The sequence below is a fragment of the Pelophylax lessonae genome (assembly GCF_965119305.1).
Source record: "Pelophylax lessonae genome assembly, chromosome: 1".
Lineage (NCBI taxonomy): Eukaryota > Metazoa > Chordata > Amphibia > Anura > Ranidae > Pelophylax > Pelophylax lessonae.
The window spans coordinates 175,521,597-175,537,793 of NC_138768.1; positions in this window are offsets into that span (position 1 = coordinate 175,521,597).

Sequence of the window (16,197 nt, forward strand, 5' to 3'; positions counted from 1 at the left end):
CATCCCTGCACTATGTGCAGCCTGGGCACAGGCAGCAGAGATCATCGACATAGCTGAGTTTGAATTCCCTTACACACAGCCACCATCTGCACAGTGCAAAACTGGCTACTGCAGCCTCACTGACATTTCAACCAGAGAATTTCACAGGCCAGAGCTGCACCATAGCAGCCAGCTACACATTGTGCAGATCATGGATGTGTGTAAGGGAATCCTATAAGTTATGTGTGGAGGAGGAGCTCTGCTGCCTTTGTCCAGGCTGTGCAGGGATAGGAGAAGGCGTTCAGCAAAGTTGCCAACATTTTTTCACTGCGCATCCAGAAAGCTATTGTTGGTGAAGAATGTACTTAGTTAGTGCTAACTTAATTAGGGACGGGGCATTCATTTAAAACAGCGTGGTGTTAGAAGCAGCATATCATTAGCCTAATGCCATACTTTAATTAAACATATATAATAGAGCTGTAGTTATGCTAGGGCAACATAGTGTTAGGTTAGGGCAGTGTATAGTGGCAGGTTTGGCAAAGTATAGTGGCAGTATAGTGTTAGGTTAGGGGAGTATAGTTTCAGGTTAGGGCAGTAAAGTGGCAGATTAGGGCATTTTCTAGTCAGGGCTGTGCTGTCTTAACAATGTGTTCACTAAAGAAAAGTATAATTGCAATTCCTCTAAAAAATCTTTAAAGGGTTTAAAAACTTTTTCTTGCAACTTCCTCTAATAATCAACAAATGTATTTAAAAAAACAGCTTATTTTGTTTCAGATTTTTAGAATTTTTTTCTGCAAGCATAGATATCTTTATAATGAACTTTGTTTTCACAATACCCGTTATCTTTTTATGTTATTCTTTTTTTTTTAGAAGTAAATTGTTATTTCATTATAGTATAAATGCCTATTCCACTAAGTCATTCTTTTAGTCTTTTTATCTCAACAATTGCATTCGTTTTTACAGTTTTCCATTAACAAATGATATTATAAAATAATTGTGTTCATTATGAAAATCAAAACACGATTATGTCCTAAATTCTAATTTAAATTACACTGACATTACCCAGGGCTCAAATCAACATCATACAGTGTGACTGTGTGAAATAATGAAGGCAGCTCATAACAGAGGCTCTGGTAAATAGGCAGGATTTGCGGAACAGCTAAAGGATAATTTCATACATAAGTAATTTCTATTTAACAAACAACAGAGGAGAACAGCAACCTCTTTGTTTTTTTCTAGAAAAATGAATTACTTTTATAAGTTTCCATATTAAAATAGTTTTTTTAAGTTTTCAATCTTATTGAATTTTTCTGGTTAAAGTAGATGCAAACTCAATCACAAAAATCTCATATAATTTCTAACATGTTACAGTAAATTCAAAAGTAATTTCTATATAAGTCCATTGACGGGCACAGCTTAATAGTAAGAAATCAAGGGTTGTACTGCTGCCTACCGTAGAAATGGACACTAAACACTGTCATCTTAAGGCTATACCCTTTCCTACAACCTCCCCAGGAGAGTGGCCTCTGCTGGATTTTTGTTTAGAAGATTTTCTACTATCAACAGCTCCTGAAACAGGTTCATCCAGCGCACAGGGCAATGATGCAGAACTGCTTTTCTCTCCCAGCTCCTAACCCTTTATGTAAAATAAGCATACTGTTCTACCATTCTCCAACCCCTTGCTTCGGCTGTCCATGGTTGGCACAGTGCCCCCATTGTGGCAATCACTTATTTCCAACCCCTGGAGAGGGTTGTGCATACAAAGTGTGTTTTTCATGCCGCCTGGGGCAAGGAGTAGATGTGTTGGAGTATGGTGTGACAACAGTAACTTTCAGAGCAGACATAAAGTTGTGCTGCCCTCCTGCCCCCATCCTATTCCAAGCCCTGGCTGCTTGTAGATACAGGCAGGATAATGGATTCCTGAAAGTCACTTCAGTCAGCCAACAAGCTGTTTTTCCAAGTTCATGAAATATACTAGTGTTATTTCTCTGATAGCCCTGAATTCTCTTTAAACAGCCATGAAAGCACATATTTCCTAGTTGCTGGTTGCAGGTTATCAAGACCCAGAGCTATGGCAGCATTCCTGTTCTCATCTCTGAAGATTTACTTTTGTGAGTCTCTAGAGGGCTTTGTGCTGAGGTTTTCCCCTGTTTGGAATTAGACTTTTTTTTTTGTTTTATTCTGGAGTGGCTGCCTTGTGACTTTGTGAAGGGTATAATAATTTACCACTGAGCTTGCTAATTGTCACAGCTTATCTGTCACCCATTCTTCCATTGACATACAAGGCCAGTGCTGTTAGCTGTAATTGTGCTGTTATCTTTAGTCACCCAGAATGAATGTCTGTTTCTACCTGGATGCTGTACAGGACTGAGAGCTATGGATGTTGCTGCGAATCACCTGAAAATGTAATCTGCTGTGCAGTCTTTTCTCAGCCTTGCAAGCCCTTCTCCATTTAAGATGTTCTCATTCGTACAGCAGTGCCTGAGTAAGGCACCTTTCACACAGGCTTTCCAATCAGGCCTGCCTGTCAGTTTTTCAGGCAGACCTGATCAGCTGCCCCATGCATCCCCTATGGAGCAGTGGATGTCAGCTGTGACATGTCCGCTGACACCCACTGGATTGGATGAAATGAGAGCAAATCAGCCAACCATCGGCTATGGACACCGGTACCGGGGTGATGCCTCTAGCTGCAGGCATCACCCCAGGACATGCACTTTCCCTAAATATCGGCAATATCGGTAACCTCAGGGGCCGATTCCGATATATCGGGGAAAGTGCAAATCAGCCCCCGATATATCAGTGTTGCCGATAATTGGTCGATCTCACAGTTTTGGGAAGCTTAGGAAGATTTTTGCAAAGCATGTCCATCAGTCTTTGCAATGAACATTCCCAGGGTGGAAAACTGGCAGATTTTCTCAGCAAACAATGTCTAGACACAGGGATTGGTCTCTTCATCAGGAAGTGTTTCAGGACATATGTTTGCATTTGGGAATGCCAGATATGAACTTGCTAGTTTCTGGATTCAACAAAAAGCTTGACAGATTCATCTCGCGACACAGGGCCCAACAAGAAATACAGTGGAATAATTTGTGTAATGTACTCTAAAGTACCAACACATAAGGCATTTCAGGCATTCTCATAGATTAGGTTGGCTTTGAAAACTCTGGTACCTCATTCTTCTGTTAGCAGTTTGTTATCCTAGGGGCAGATCTTTAACCCTGCTTCTTGTTCTTTGGATTTAAAGGCCTCATTGTTGAAAGCCAGGTTTTAGGTTTTGGATTTTGGATTCAGTAATCCTGACTATGCTCAAAGTTTGTAATATTTTCATGCAAGGTTTATCATCTAATGTGAAAGATTTATTTTCACTGGGGTTTTCCCATGTACCTTCTTAGTGAACACAAGAGCCGAAGACCAAGGTTTGTTCTACCTCCAAATGAAGGAAAGAACACAACCAACATAGCCACAACAAGAAGTGAAAAAAAATTCCTCCAAAGTGACGGAAATCCCTTGTTTTAATTTTTTCTTTTAGTGATAACAGTGGTTAGCAGGGCAAACAGAGAAGTTGAATCTCCCTAAAGCTGGCCATGCATGGATTAAAATTCAGCTGGTTCCGCAGGGACCAGCTGAATTTCAATCCATGAATTTACTGGCGGGTTGTACACAAGTCGATCTACTGATTGGCTTGTGTGCAACCAACCCATTGGATTTTTACCCAACTATAAGTGCTCCTGGCTATAGCCAGAAATACTGATTATTGTATTCTGCCAGTGGGGAAGGCTCCCTGCTTACAAAACACAATTGTTCAGCTGGAGTGATTCCCCTCTCCACATCAAATATGTAAATACAGAAATCAGGAAACTTTTACATTTAAACCGCTGGTTGAACGAAAAAAAAAAAAAAAATGAAGCATGTATGGCCTGCTTAACAGAAGACAGAAATAAAAAAACCTGTCATGTGTTTTAACTACTTCCGGTCCGCGCTATAGCCGAAAGACGGCTGCAGCGCGGACCCACATTTTCGGGAGGCCGTCTTTAAACGGCCTCCCAGACACAGGCTCCCCGTGTGCTCCCGCGAGCGCGCATCGGGGAAAATCTGTGTTGGCCGTGTCCCTTGGACACAGCCAATCACAGATCGTGGTAAATGGCCAATCACAGCGGCCATTTACCACGTGATCGGGCCGTGCGATGAGAGATGATCTCATATGTAAAACATATGAGATCATCTCTCATCGCCAGCGCTCCTTCCTCACACGGAGACTGCAATGTGAGGAAGGAGGAGAGCTGCTCAGCCGCCGGGGGCACAAAAGAATGTAATCAGGGCACCGATCACCAGTGCCCTGATTACTAGAGGTAAAAAACATACACAGTGCCCACCATCAGTGCCCACAGTGCCCGCCATCAGTGCCCCCCATCAGTGCCCACAATCAGTGCCCATAGTGCTGCCAGTCAGTGCCTGCTCATCTAGGCACTGATGAGCACTGACTGGCAGCACTATGGGCACTGAGTGTGGGCACTGATGGTGCTGCCCATCAGTACTCATCAGTGCCGCCCATCAGTGGTCATCAGTGCCACCCATCAGTGTCCATCAGTGCCATCTGCCAGTGCCCGTCAGTGCCGCCTATCAGTCCTGCCAGTCAGTGCCGCCTCTCAGTGCCCAGCAGTGCCACCTCTCAATGCCACCTCTCAGTGCCCAGCAGTGCCACCTATCAGTGCCCAGCAGTGCCACCTCTCAGTGCCCAGCAGTGCCGCCTATCAGTGCTCATCAGTGCCGCCTATCAGTGCCGCCTATCAGTGCTCATCAGTGCGGCATATTAGTACCTCCTCATCAGTGCCCATAAGTTCCACCTCATCAGTGCCCATAAGTGCCACCTCATCAGTGCCCATCAGTGCAGCCTATCAGTGCCCATCAGTGCCACCTCATCAGTGCACATCAGTGAAGGAGAAAAATGTATTTATTTTCAAAATTTACTCGCAGAAAATAAGAAAAACTTTTTTTTCCAAAATGTTCTGTTTTTTTTCTTTTTTTTTGTAAAAAATAAAAACCCCAGAGGTGATTAAATACCACCAAAAGAAAGCTCTATTTGTGTGAAAAAAATGATAAAAATTTCATATGGGTACAGTGTAGCATGACCGCGCAATTGTCCTTCAAAGTGTGAGAGCGCTGAAAGCTAAAAATTGGTCTGGATGGGAAGGGGGTTAAGTGCACAGTAGGCAAGTGGTTAATCCCTCTCTATCTAAAACTAAAAAAAAAAAAGTATTGCCTTTCATAAAATTTTAAGTTACTTTTCCTAAAAAAGTGACCCCTGGTGGTTTCAGAACCTTGCACTTTTTCTATGGCGTGCTGAACAAATGTCCGATTGGGATGTGCTGGCAACCTTTTCTTTTCTGTTTACATGGTAATAAATCACAAGATATCACAATGAATGGTGATGTTTTTTGTGACAAACTCCATGTATGTAAATTATTTTTAATGTATCTAGAGACACCAATATCTGCTGTGATAATACAATGCCAAATATGTCATTAATCTTTTGGCACATAAATCTTGATTGCAGTTCTATGAAAAGCAATACAATAAAAAGCAATCAGCTTTAAACTTTTGTTATCAGATTAAATGCTTTGTTCACTGCTTCGTTCCAGAGGTGACGATAACAGACTATTTCCCCATGTTTGCTTTTTCGGGGAAGGTTGAAATTTATTGCCTGGGCATCGTTCTGCTTTTCTAATTAAAGAAAAAAAATCAAAGTTAATTTTTCCCCAAGGACAAGCTAAGTGATTACAAAGAAGGAATACATAGTAGTTCCTTGTTCCATTCTAATTAAAATTATTTCACTGAGTTCTAGTCGTGTAATTCATTAAAGAGAAATTAATGTAGAGACCTGACACAAGCGATCATCCATTTGTTTTTGTGGAAGGATCATTACATCTAGAAATAAATTGTTACGACAAACTTTTTGTACTGATTTAACTGATTCAAACAAGTTTTTTTTTTAAAAAGTAACTCCACCTTTGTTGAGAAGAAAACATTCCCCTCTGGGTGATCTCTGTATATTGCAAGGATTTTAACACACTTTGTTGCAGATTCCTACCTTTTGTTATTCTGAAGAAATCATTTTCTGTTCCTCTGTGCCTCTGTGCTGAGTGGGTCTAATGGGAGTGGTTTCATAATTATCAGCTGTGGCAGCTGCAGAGCACTAATGAGGAAATCTGCTGGGCCTGCATCCATTTAGACGTGTTCTTATTGGGAGTATCTCACTAAAAATGACATTTTTGTTGCAGGGGATGCCAGAAATCTGATTTGTATCTTAGGCAGACTTCTGGGAAAATCGGTGAGCCAATCACACAAGCAGGAAATTATGTTTCTGTGTACAGAACAGCTCCAGGTAGCCATATTGCATTGCATTTTCAGAAAATTACAACAGCTGCAGATTGAAAAGGAAAGGCAATTTTTAATAACATTCAATTACAATATGATTTGTGTCGCAATTGTATAAGCTATATTGTTTTTTCTTTATTTTGCTGATTTTCTTTCCCCCACGAAAGTGGGATTCCCCTTTAAATGTAGGATGAATGATGATGTGTAAAAGTACTATAACCCATGGCATCCAATCACATGTGACCTTATATTGATCTTAGTTTAGCAAACTGAAATGTAATTGGTTGCTAAGGATACTGCTAATTATGTTACTATTACTTTTGCCCCTATTTTATATGATAGGTCTAATAGAATTGTATTCACGCTTCCTTCACATTGCAATAATGCAGATAACAGTGATATATTATTTTCAAGACAACTCTATTTCAGGTATAGACTACATTTAAAGAGTACAACTAATGCCAAAAACATAGGTACATACTGTGCATTCTGCAGTGTAGTTTTTTAATTTTGAGTCTAATGCCCCGTACACATGTGCAGATTGTCGGCCGAACGATCGGCCGTCTTTTGTCCCCGGGCTGTCGTGTCTGTTGAAAAGTGCAAAAGACTGCACAAGAATTTTGTCCGCCGACTACCGCCGACTGCAGAAGTGATGTCATGTGATGGTTAACTTTCCCTGTGTTTTTTCTTTTCTGAGCATGCCCAGTCTTGAAAATCTGCTGTCTGTCGGCCGAATTCTGTATTGACTGGCGAACAATCGGCCGCTCTGGTGTCGGCATACAAAAATTTTAATGCTTGCACGACAGATTCTTTTCGGCCGAAAGTGCGCTGTCGGCTGTCGGAAGCATCATACTAACAAGCCGAAAATCGGCCGATCGGTCGTCGGCTGAAGCTTTTCGGCCGACAATCTGCACGTGTGTACGGGCCTTAACTCTTACAGTACATCAGGCTTATTTAATAGGGTTAGGCAAAGTACAGAAACAGCAAATCAAATAGCATTTTACTGATCTAATTAATGGAAACTGAAGTCCAATGTGTTGCTAAAGGTTTCTCTATTTTGTATTTAATCATTACACTTTTCACAACTCTATTAAAGAGCAGCTCCCTTTCAGTTGAGAGAGACAGGGTAAGAAACCCCATGACAGGCTTTCATTAATGTTTAAGATGCCAGCTAGTTAATCTGTTCCTGTTCAGCATGACTATGACAAGCTGAATTTCGTTTTTTTCAGCCAGACTGATTTGTTCACCCACATAACTCTTGAGAATTCACCAAATGACAAGTGACTGCCTTTTGTCCTTCAATGCATCGCCTACAGAAATGTATAGAAACTGCCTGAGGCTGTGCATTTCCTGTCATAGCTGTGGGGCAATCTATAATCCTTGGCACCTGTAAATGTCTGATGAGGACTGAGCCATTGCACAGTGCACAACAATGGCAACTTTGGGTACAGTTTTTCTAAAGGCCTTGTTAATATAAAAAAAAAACAGAGGGAGGTAAAATCAGGCAGTTGAGCCGTGGTTTTCAGCAACAAAACACAAGCAGGGAAGTGACTTCTCGCTATGCGAGGTTATGAATGTGGTCTTGGCGAGTGAATGTCTGGGTTGCAGGTTATATTCATTTTCATGACATAAAATATAGATTTCCAGTGCTGTGCAAGGAAGGGTTCAGGGCTCCATTAAGCTTCATTGTGTGGAGTGACTAGTTTGTCTCCTCATACCAGATGGTGTATATTAGCTTAGTGTTTGATATTGTAGCTTTTCCACACATGAGTGCAGGGTTATGAATGTTACCACAACATTATATGCATGGAGTTAGTATGTTCATTTAGTGTGCAATTGGGTAACCACCTAATTCTCTGTTTTTGTTGTTTGTTTGTCAGCATTTCCTGTAAAATTTTGTTCAAGTGTGTTTGCATGAAGTTGATTTGATTGTGAGCTCAGGGGCAAGGAACCATATGAATAGTTGTTAACGTTTTGTAATTTAATTTCATAAAACAGGTTTATTTTAATAGCCACAAGTATTTTTATTCACCTTCAACATTTAAATATGTGTACAACTTTACTGCTAGTCAGTATAGCTATGCAATTAAAAAAATATCCATTCTCAAACATCTGATATTCCACCAATTATTTAATATTAGTTTTATAAAACTGTTCTAGAGAATACATTTGTGAACTAATACAAATATAATTTAACGTTGAAGGCAACACAAAAAGCTAAATTCACAAATGAAATACATACTGTAAGTATGGGAGCTGTTTTACCTGTCAGTTTTGTTTTGCTTTCCATCCAGTTCTGACATTTTTTTTTCTCCTACAAGTCTTCTCTTACCCCCCTCTGTGACTGGATAGTGAAGGGATAAAGTGACTCTCTTCCTTCCTATCAGCATATTAGCTACATTGCAGCACAACTGATTGGCTCATGAAGATAAATCCACAAACCACCAGCACAGTGCATTAAAAGTCCCAGCTTTCAATGTCCAGTGCCATTTGCTTTAGTAAAGTTCAGTCAGATCAGAAGGGTAACCAGGGGCCATGCAATACAGGATCCTGCAGCTTCCAAAGAAGATCCTGGATGATTGGGAGCAGCGAGCTCAAACAAAAAGAAAACGTGAGCATGGGATCCTTTTTAACATGACAGTAATAATTTATTCATAGAAAAAAGTAGCACACTTACAGGTACAGTGTGACAGAACCCACTGTTACTTTGTGTTTTGAAGGGGACTGTGCGCAAGCCTCCTACCGACAGACTATGGGCCAGAAGATACTGGAGACCTGGGGACATGCTGGCAGTGAGTTAATGTAATGTAATGCTACAGCCCTTCTCCCCCCACCCCCCCCTCCTGTTTCTGTGTCTAATTGTGTGGATTCATGACACATAGACAATGGTCTGGACTGGAGACATCTCTCCGCAGGGGGTGTGTATTGAGAGACTGCCTGTTTACCATAAGCTCATTAGGTTATCTGTAGCCTGTTTCAATTTACAAATGTTCAGTTTCCATTGGTTGTTCCTTGTCCCCTTCCCCCCTTTGGCAAGGCTAAGGGGAGTGTCCCTAACTGTGTGTAAAACTGTATGTCTTGGATTTTAATAAACAGTTTAAGCTCTGCATGTTGAACCCTCAACACCTGTGTGGATTGTCTCGTGATTGAGGGGTTAAGGGCTGGGTATGGCTTCTCCGCAGGCTGTGGGTGCATTTGGAGGACAGGAGACACAGGTCTGGTGGATGTGCCCACCTGGGGTACTAAGATCCGTTACATTGGTTGGCAGCGGTGGGAGGTCTCCTGCAGTCCAGGACATCCAAACCACCAACAGGATTCAAGATCTGGGCAGCTGCCGAGGAGTGATACGGGGACCAGCCAGCATGAGAGCGGAGTTCGGGAGGAGGCTGCAAGGCATGCGGAAGCACCATCGTGGACCAGCGACAGAGCACACCATGCTCGGCTGGGAGGATGTGATCCGCCGGCAACTCTGGCATGAGGCACTAAGCCACGAGCGGCACCATCAGGGGAAGATCCTTCCCTCCTCCACAGAGATGTACCGGACGCAGTACCGTGCGCGAGAGGTGTTCCTGAGGGAACGGCCGCGAGATGAAGGGAAGACGGAGCTCGGAAGATTGGTCCAGGAGGAAATAAGGCTGGACGCCAGCTACAGAGCCCTCCGGTGGTTCGCAGGTCAACTGTGGCCAGGTACAGCAGATGGCAGCCCAACAGAAGGTGTTGGCTATGGCGGCATGGGGCTGCTCCATCAAAAAATGTACGGAGACCCAGACTTTGGGAGCGATGAGGAGGCGGCTAGAAAACATCCTGGACTTCCGAGATGAGGTGCTGGACCTCCCCGAAGAGGCGTGTGACCTGGAGGAATTGGAGTTCCTGGTTGAGCAGGAATGGGAGCTTGAGATTGCCTACAAGTGGCTGTTTGACAGTGATCAGCAGCCTGGCATGGCTCCCATTGCCTGGGACTGTCTGGGAGAAATAGCCAACAGTCATGAAGATGAGAAGCAAATGGGGCCAGGGGTGCCCCTGCGTTTTCCTGTCCTAACCGCAATGGAAGAAGCAGCGATGATACAGAGGGCACTGCGAGCGCTAGAATGCCGGAACGCACCGGAGGTCCCCCAGGCAGCGACACAAGCTAATAGCATGAAGGTCTCAGAAGGGGGAGTTGAGACAGGCGCTGGAAGGCTGGGAAATGGTGATCAGCAGCAAGTCCAGAGTATCTGATCTGGTGCCCCAGCAGAAGCGCTGGCTACAGGGCAGAGTGCCCTTGGCATCTGCCCAGCATCAGAAAAAGAGTTGGATCCGGAGAGTCTGAGAGAGGATCTGCGTGAGCTGTTTTCCCAACAGCAGATATCCCCACCGGGAGTAGAGGAAGCAATTCTCCCTTCCCAGCAATTGGACACTACCCCAATGTTCATCCCCCCAGCAGAAGCGCTGGCTATGGGGCAGAGTGCCGCTGGCCTCTGCCCACCCTCAGAGTTAGATCCAGGGAGTCCGAGGGATGACCTCAGTGAGCCATTTCTCCAGCACTTGGACACTACCCCAGTGTTTATCCCCCCAGCAGAAGCGTTGGCTACGGGGCAGAGTTCTGCTGGCCCTTGCCCCGTCCTCAGTATGTTTTTGGAGGGTTTGGGAGACAGCCCCTGTCAGAAGTCACCCCAGTGGCTGGTCACAGAACCGGCAGGGGAGAAAACCCTTCCCCCTCTCCAGCAGTTGTACCCAACTTTTGCATATGTCCCCCCGGCAGAAGCGCTGGCTACAGGGCAGAGCGCTGATGGTCTCTGCCCAGCATCAGAACAAGAGATGAAGAATACGGGAGACAGTCCCTGCAAGATGCCTTCTCAGCGGCTGGTAACTACACCAGGAGAAAAGCAATTACCTTTTTCTCCCCAAATGCATAGCCCTACCAGCCTACATTCCCTACCAGCGGAAACGCTGGCATCAGGGCAGAGGATTATTCAGCTCCCCCCAATATTCGCAACCCAGCCCCGGATCAGAGGAGTGCAGAAAGCTGTTCCCACTCTGCAGCGGCTGTTTTTATTCATGGGAGACCCTATGTGCGGTTTTGCTCCCCAGCGCCAGAGTCGTACTTTTACTTTTCCTGGTTGCCTGGGTGGAAGTTTGTGACTAACGCAGGTCCAGACCAGTTGAGGGTCAGGAACCTGGTTAGTCTGTTTTTAAAAGGGGAGAAATGTGACAGAACCCATTGTCACTGTGTGTTTTGGAGGGGACTGTGCGCAAGCCTCCTACCGACAGACTATTGGCCAGAAGATACTGGAGACCTGGGGACATGCTGGCAGTGAGTTAATGTAATGTAATGCTACAGCCCTTCTCCCCCACCCCCCCTCCTGTTTCTGTGTCTAATTGTGTGGATTCATGACACATAGACAATGGTCTGGACTGGAGACATCTCTCCGCAGGGGGTGTGTATTGAGAGACTGCCTGTTTACCATAAGCTCATTAGGTTATCTGTAGTCTGTTTCAATGTACAAATGTTCAGTTCCCATTGGTTGTTCCTTGTCCCCTTTCCACCCTTTGGCAAGGCTAAGGGGAGTGTCCCTAACTGTGTGTAAAACTGTATGTCTTGGAATTTAATAAACAGTTTAAGCTCTGTACGTTGAACCCTCAACACCTGTGTGCATTGTCTCGTGATTGAGGGGTTAAGGGCTGGGTATGGCTTCTCGGTGCGTTTGGAGGACAGGAGACACAGGTCCGGCGGATGTGCCCACCTGGGGTACTAAGATCCGTTACATACAGTACTTGTCATTCAGCTTGAAAGGTAGGATCACCGAGATGGAGACACCGAAAGGCTATGTATGTGAACCGGCAGTTCTCAATCCCCTGGCCGGCATCAAAGGGAACCACTTTCACAGCTGTCAATAGCTGTCAGTAGCCAGCATCCAGCACTGCTACCAACTGCCTCTTGGCAACCCCTATATGCGAAAAGAAAGAGGGGGCGGCACAAGGGGATGCACCACTCCCTCTTTCCATCAGCACATAGGGGTTGCCACAAAGCAGTGGATAATGGTACTGGTTGCTGGTTATTGGTGGCCTTTTGGCAGCTGTCAAAGCAGTTCTCCTTGATGCTGCCAAGGGGGTTGAGAACTTCTGGTTTTCACACATAGCCTTGTGGTGTCTCCATCACTGTGACTCTACCTCTGTGATTCTACCATGCTGAAAATCAAGTACTTTAGCTGTAAGCATGCTATTTTTATTCTTTGAATAAATTATTACTTTTATGCTAATGAGGATTCCCAGCTCTTTTTTTTTTTTTTTGTTATTTAAGCTAATTAGCTCATCGTGCTGCTTCTCCCCCCGTCTGAGCTCTGTTATATAGGGACCAAATTCAGTTTTTTCACTGTTTGCATTTTTTTAATTATGTATCCTGATGTATTCATGAATTCACAGCTTTATTTATTTTTGTACCTTTGTATCTGCCTGGTGTTTATCTTTTCATAAGCTCAGTTTTGAGATTAGACAATTCCAAATTGACCAAACAAACCATCCTGCCAGACATTGCTTGTGATCAACACAAGTATGACTGAGTTAACAAGAATATTTTGACATAAAGAAATCAGATTATGGTATTAGGCCTGATTCACACGGTTGTAGTTTGGCAAGTATTGTGCCAAAAACTGTTTTCGGAGAGCCTAGGAGTGTGCAGACAGCTGCAACCGAGAGGCCTGTACAAAGCAATACAGGCTGACAGCGATTGCAACTGTCTGCTGGTGTTCAGAAGTACTTAGAACTAAAACCTGTGATTAATATGAGGATGTTGGAAGATTAATTAAATCAGTGATATTGGTTGTTTACGCGATCGATGTCTGACAGCTCCTCCAATATGAAAAAAAAAAAAAGAATATATAAGATAATGATGTTGACCATGTCGACCAATTAATTATTCTTGAAACTCATTGCTCTTTGCAGATTTTCTTTTAAGCACAATAAAAGTGTGTGAAAGTACCGAATGCGAAACTAAAAAAAAAAAAAGAAAGAGTTATTTTAAACTTAAGTCGCTAACAATCATGGATAACAGACACCGAACTTATATTCAACTCTGAATCCATAACTTTATAGTGCCAAACAGATATAGTGTAGATACCGGGAACTTATATTGAATAGAATAAATAATTTGTCAGATAGCTGGCATTGTCCTGATAGAAGTTATAAGTATAATATGCTTATTGGGCGGCACAGTGGTGTAGTGGTTAGCACTTTCACCTAGCAGCAAGAGGGTCACTGGTTTGAATCCCAACCACGACACTACCTGCCTGGAGTTTGCATGTTCTCCCTGTGCCTGCGTGGGTTTCCTCCGGGTACTCTGGTTTCCTCCCACACTCCAAAGACATGCTGGTAGGTTAATTGGATCCTGTATAAAATTGGCCCTACTATGTATGTATGAATGTGAGTTAGGGACCTTAGATTGTAAGCTCCTTGAGGGCAGGGACTGATGTGAATGTGCAATGTATATGTAAAGCGCTGCGTAAATTGACAGCGCTATTTAAGAACCTGAAAATAAATATTGACCTAATACATTGCAGCTGAGCATGGAGGGAACTTATAAAAAAGGGAAAACATTTATTTATAATGTTTTTTTATATCTTTACAAACTTGTTTAACCCCTTCCGTTCATGTCAAATGACGTCGGCACAAATCCTTTCTCGATCCGGGCGGACGTCATATGACGGCGCCCGGATCTCCCTGCTACTGCGCGCCCCCGGGGGCGCGCAGCGCAGCGATCGGGGGTGAGGCTCGTCCCTCGGACTGAGCCCAACCCCGATCAAGGTAAACAGCCAATGAAATTGGCTGTTTACCACGTGATCGGCTGTGTCAATCACAGCCGATCACATGAGCGGCTCCAGCGCGAGCCGCTCGTTCCTTCCTTAATGCGCGCCCCCCGGAGGCGCGCAGCGCGGCGATCGGGGACGAGGCTCGTCCCTTGGACAGAGCCCATCGCCGATCTAGGTAAAGAGCCAATGAAATTGGCTCTTTACCACGTGACCGGCTGTGTCCAATCACAGCCGGTCACAAATGTCATCAGAGAACACGGTAACTAGCTGTCACCGTGTTCTCCCCCTCACACACTGATCCTGTGTGAGGAGGAGATTGTGGTAACAGCTAGTTACCAAGTACAGTGCACCCCAACCACACTGATTGCCCCCCCCCAATAAAAAGCACCTGTCACTAGCCCATCAAAGTACCCGAGTACCTGTCACCATCCCATCAGGTACTCTGATGACAGGTACTCGGGTACTCTGATGGGCTGATGACAGTTACTCTGATGGGCTGGTGACAGGTACTTGGGTACTCTGATGATGGGTACTCGGGTACTCTGATGACAGGTACTCGGGTACTCCGATGACAGGTACTCGGGTACTCTGATGATAGGTACTCGGGTACTCTGATGACAGGTACTCGGTTACTCTGATGACAGGTACTCGGGTACTCAGGTACTCTGATGACGGGTACTCGGGTACTCTGATGACGGGTACTCGGGTACTCTGATGACGGGTACTCGGGTACTCTGATGACAGGTACTCGGGTACTTTCAGTACCCGTCACCGGAGTACCGGAGTACCCGTCATCGGAGTACCCGAGTACCTGTCACCTACCCATCAGAGTACCCGAGTACCTGTCACCTACCCATCAGAGTACCCGAGTACCTGTCACCTACCCATCAGAGTACCCGAGTACTTGCCACCTGCTCATCAGTACCCATCACTACTCATCAGTACTCATCAGTACCCATCAATACCTATCATCCGTACCCATTAGTACAGTATCAGTATCACCTATCAGTATCAGTACTACTCATCAGTACCTATCACCTGCCTGTCACCTGCCCATAAGAGTATCCGAGTACCTGTCACCTGCCTATCGGAGTACTCGAGTACCTGCCACTTGCTCATCAGTACCAGAGTACCTGTCACCTGCCCAACAAAGTACCCGAGTACCTGTCACCCTTCATACAGCCACCATGTCTAAGTCCAAAAAGGTTTATATACGTCCTCCGTTTAAACCTAAATACCGGTGTTATGGCAGCAGATAGCTGCCATAACCCTGGTATTTTTTTAAACGGTGGACGGTTGGCTTTCCGATAAGGGTGGTCCCAGCGGCGGATTCGCCGCGGGATCACCCTTCCGGGGTGGCGGAAGAGGTGCCTCCCCCCTCCCGCCGCATTCTGGTCCTTTTCCCCGCTTACCAGACCCGCCGGCAGCGGGGAAAACGATCCGGTCCCAGATCCTCACAGACAGGATGTTGAGTGAGGGCAAGCTTGCGCTCACTCGACTCTATGGTCTTGGAGGACCGGAGCTACGGCAAACGTCGTTGCCTAGCAACCAGTTTAAAGGTCCCTTTTTTTTTCATTTTATTTAATTTTTTTTTTTTTTCTATCTTTTAGTGTACTTGTGAGATCTGAGGACTTTTTGACCCCAGATCTCACAAAAAAGAGGTCCTGTCGTGCCTTTTTCTATTACAAGTAATGTTTACATTTCTTGTAATAGAAATAAAAATGATCAATTTTTTTTTTTTTTTTAAAAAACAGTGTAAAAATGAAAAATAATAAATAAAATAAATAGTTAAAAAAAAAAAAAATTAAAGCGCCCTGTCCCCGTGAGCTCGCGCGCAGAAGCGAACGCATACGGAAACCCCTGCCCACATATGTAAACAGTGTTCAAACTACACATGTGAGGTATTTTCGCGATCGTTAGAGCAAGAGCAATAATTTGAGCCCTAGACCTCCTCTGTAACTCTAAGATAGCAACCTGTAGAAATTTTTAAAATGTCGCCTATGGGGATTTTTAAGTACCAAAGTTTGTCACCATTCTGTGAGCGTGCGCAATTTTGAAG